General features: G+C 39.9%; 1 pseudogene; it reads left to right on the forward strand.

Moving 5' to 3' along the window:
- Positions 1-2,793: 2,793 nt before the first annotated feature.
- LOC104875813 lies at positions 2,794-4,145 on the forward strand (annotated as a pseudogene).
- Positions 4,146-4,698: the final 553 nt, after the last annotated feature.

Below are 4,698 nucleotides of genomic sequence, written 5' to 3' on the forward strand. Positions count from 1 at the left end.
TATAAATATATATATGCATACATATATGTGTGTGTGTGTGTGTGTGTGTGTGTGTTCTAAAGTCTGAGGATAAAGGCACAAACTTCATTGACTGTATCATCAAAAACTCAAAAGTGAAGGAGGGAAAGGTAGGCGTATTAAACAACCAAAATTCTGTCTAAGCTCTGTAGTGTATATAGTATGATGGAAACAATGGAGATGTTGCTTAAATTATCGGAGGGATCAGAAAAGTTTTCTCAAAGGGGGTGAAATATGACACAGGCCTTAAAAAATTAAAGGAGTTAAGGAATAAGAGGCAGACATTCCTGAGATAAAAAATAGGAGCTAAGTTAATAAAGGCCCAGAAATGAGTAAAAGCCTGAGAAGGGAACCGAGGCTAAAGGGCCAATGGAGTAGAGAAGGAAATGGAGATGTAATTGTAAAGGATACACAGATATCATTCAAAGACTTTGACTTTTTAGCATGGGCAACAGGAGCTACTGATGGCTTTAACAGTGGGAGAGGTGTCGGGAGAGAATCAGTGTCTTTGTGAATGCAGTAGAAGCTGTGGAATGAAGCCTGAAATTGTCCCTTTAGGAGCTGTTCAAATAATGCTAGCAAGAGATATTATGAGACTAACTCAGCCCAGGGCTAGGGGAGTGGAGAACAGGAGAGATGAGGGAAGTAATTATAGGGAGGAGAGCGGAGGACATCCTTATTGAAATTCCACCCTGCTCCCAACCACAACATAAGTAGTTTATGCACCTTTTATATTATTTTATTTTATTTACCTTTAACAAAACTCCTTTGAGTTAAATGTAACCCCCTTTGAAAAGGAATGTCTATGAGGCTAGCTCATTCAAGAGCACACAGGCATTAAATGGCCCAGCCTGGGATTGAACCAAGGTCTGCTTAAAGCCAAAGCCCAGGAATCAAAAGAACTTGATTGCATAGTGGTGCATGCCCATAATCTCAGCTACTTGGGAAACTGAGGCAAGAGGCTCATGGACTTAAGTTCTGCCTGGAAAACTTACTGAGATTCAGACTCAAAATAAAAAATGGCTGAGGATATAGCTAGTGGTAGACTACTTGTCTCGTATGTGCAAGAATCTGAGGCCAAACTCCAGCACTCTAAAGATATAGAGACAGACGCAGATAGATATAGATAAACAAATCAGGACTTGGTGAATGATTAAATATTTCTTCCAATTTAGATTCCATCCCTACTCACTTTGCTAAACTATGTGGAAAGCTGGGTATTACCCCAGGCTCTAGCAGCCCTGGGAAAAAGTCCTTTGCAGGTTGTGGTGTCCTGGGGAAAAGTGTCTCTTAAAAAGTTAGAGTCCACGTCTACATTTACAAATGTGAATCTGTATTCATTTTTCATTGCATCTTTCCTTTTTAAAAATTTCCATTGAGTTTATTGGTACATTTTAGGTATATGCTATGATCACATTTATCATTGGGGATTTTTACATTTACATGATATATCCTGGTTCTTTTTTTCCCTATTCCCCTTCCCCCTTCTACCCCTCCACCCTTCCCTATTTATTTAAAAAAAAAATGTGTTTCTGTTTTTTTCCTTCTTTTCCCTTCTTTCCTTTTCCTAATCCCCTCTACTTCCCCTTCCCCTTTGGACCTTTTCTTCTCATTTCACATTATCTGTTATACATTTTGGCCCTCATTTATACTTTCAGTTTCTAATACCAGAGAAACTATTCAGTGTTTACACACGTGTGTCCTATTTATTTCACTTAAGAGTATGGCCTCAATGTGCATCCATTTAGCTATAAATGTCTGCAGTTTAATCATTCTTTATGGCTGAGTAACACTCCATTTTATTTAAAAAAAAAACAAACAAACACATCTTCTTAATCCAGTCACCAGTTGATGGGCACTTGGGCTTTTTCCAATATTTAGCTATTACAAACTGTGCCACTATAAACATGGTTGCACATATATGCCTTAATATGATGCTTTTAATTCTTTTGGGAAGATATTCAGAAGGGGAATAGCTAGGTTAAATGGGACCTCTAATCCCAGTTTTTTGAGGAATCTCCATACTTATTTCCACAGTAGTTGCACCAGTCTACACTCCCACCAAGAGTGAAGAGTTCATTTCCCCCACAGCCCCAGCAGCATTTGTTATTGATTTCTTGATAGCAGTCATTTTATCTGGGGTGAGGTGGAATCTCAGCAGCATTGTTTTCATTTACATCTCTCAAATGACCAGTGACGTTGAACATTTTTCATATGTTTATTTGCTGTTCCTACTTCTTCATCTGAGAAATGTCTGTTCATTTCAGAAGCCCATTTTTGGATTGGGTCTTTAAATTTGGGAGGTATTATTATTTTTTAAGTCTTTATATATTCTAGATAGTAGACCTTTGTCTGAGAAACAGCTGCTAAAGATTTTTTTGCCATGTTGTGTGTTGTCTCTTCACTCTGTTAGTGGTTTCTCTTGCTGTGCAGAAGCTTTTTAATAAGGTGAGGTCCCAGTTGTTGATTCTTTGTGCTAGTTCACATGTGACTGAAGTTTTGTTCATAAAGTCCTTTCCTACACCAGTGTCTACAAGAGTTCCAGCTAACCTATCTCCTAGCAGGTTTAATGTTTCTGTATTAATATTTAGACATTTGATCCATTTTGATTTTAGTTTAGTGCATGGTGAGCGATATGGGTCTAGTTTTAATCTTTGGCAAGTCGAAACCCAGCTTTTCCAGCACCATTAGTTAAAGAGGCTGTCTTTCCTCCAGTGAGTATGTTTGGCTCCTTTGTCAAAGATGAGGTGGGGCTTTTTGCTTGAGGACGCCACCAGGGAAGCATCGTTAGTCTTTCTTCCTACTGCCGTCATGTCTAAATCAGAGTCTCCTAAGGAGCCTGAACAGCTGCGGAAGCTCTTTATCAGAGGGCTGAGCTTTGAAACAACAGATGAGAGCCTGAGAAGCCATTTTGAGCAATGGGGAAAACTCACAGACTGTGTGGTAATGAGAGATTCCCAACACCAAGCATTCCAGCGGCTTTGGGTTTGTCACTTATGCCACTGTGGAAAAGGTGGATGCAGCCATGAATGCAAGGCCACACATGGTGGATGGAAGAGTTGTGGAGCCAAAGAGAGCTGTCTCAAGAGAAGATTCTCAAAGACCAGGTGCCCACTTAACTGTGAAGAAGATCTTCGTTGGTGGCATTAAAGAAGATACTGAAGAACATCACCTATGAGATTATTTTGAACAGTATGGGAAAATTGAAGTGATTGAAATCATGACTGACTGAGGCAGTGGGAAGAAGAGGGGCTTTGCTTTTGTAACCTTTGATGACCATGATTCTGTGGATAAGATTGTCATTCAGAAATACCATACTGTGAATGGCCACAACTGTGAAGTGAGGAAAGCCCTGTCGAAACAGGAGACGGCTAGTGCTTCATCTAGCCAAAGAGGTCGAAGTGGCTCTGGAAATTTTTGGTGGTGGCCGTGGAGGTGGTTTTGGTGGCAATGACAATTTTGGTCATGGAGGAAACTTCAGTGGTCGAGGTGGCTTTAGTGGCAGCCATGGTGGAGGTGGATATGGTGGCAGTGGGGATGGCTACAATGGATTTGGTAATGATAGAAGCAGTTTTGGAGGTGGTGGAGGCTACAATGATTTTGGCAATTACAACAATCAGTCTTCAAATTTTGGACCTATGAAGGGAGGAAACTTTGGAGGCAGAAGCTTTGGGCCCTATGGTGGTGGAGGCCAATACTTTGCCAAACCACGAAATCAAGGTGGCTATGGCAGTTCCAGCAGCAGCAATAGCTATGGAAGTGGCAGAAGGTTTTAATACTGTCAGGAAACAAAGCTTAGCAGGAGAGGAGAGCCAAAGAAGTGACAGGGAAGCTACAGGTTACAACAGATTTGTGAACTCAACCAAGGCACGGTGGTGGCAGGGCCTGGCTGCTACAAAGAAGACATGTTTTAGACAATACTCATGTGTATGGGCAAAAAAAAACTCGAGGACTGTATTTGTGACTAATTGTATAACAGGTTATTTTAGTTTCTGTTCTGAGGAAAGTGTAAAGCATTCCAACAAAAGGTTTTAATGTAGACTTTTTTTTTTCGCACCCATGCTGTTGATTGCTAAATGTAATAGTCTGATCATGACGCTGAATAAATGTGTCTTTTTTTAAAATGTGCTGTGTAAAGTTAGTCTACTCTGAAGCCATCTTGGTAAGCATCCCCAACAGTGTGAATTCAGGGTGATGCCAGGTTCCATTTAAAATTTCTTCACAATTGCTTGGGTAATGAAGCCGTTGTCTTCAGAAACCTTGGTGTAGTTGAACTGACAATTACTGTTGTGACCTGAATTTGACCATTGAAAAGGTCACTCAAGCAAGCTGAGTCAGTTACTTACTTGGTTATAAAAATGATTGTTGGCACATCCTATACAATATCTAAATTGAATAACGGTACCAGATAAAATGATAGATGGGATTGAAGCTATGTATCATCCATTATCATGTGTAATCAATAAATGATTTAATTCTCTTGAAAAAAAAAAGAAGATGAGGTGGGTATGTCTGGAGTTGTTTCTGCATCTTCTAAGCTGTTCCATCGATCGTAGGGTCTGTTTCCATTGCTGCTTTGACTGCATTTTCATAAGCTTAGTGATTATGACAATATGCATTTATTATTTTATATTTCTGTAGGTTTGAAGCCTGACAGGGGTGTCATTGGGCTATGATCAA

The sequence above is a fragment of the Fukomys damarensis genome, unplaced genomic scaffold (assembly GCF_012274545.1).
Source record: "Fukomys damarensis isolate Sample0158 unplaced genomic scaffold, DMR_v1.0_HiC HiC_scaffold_33, whole genome shotgun sequence".
Classification (NCBI taxonomy): Eukaryota; Metazoa; Chordata; class Mammalia; order Rodentia; family Bathyergidae; genus Fukomys; species Fukomys damarensis.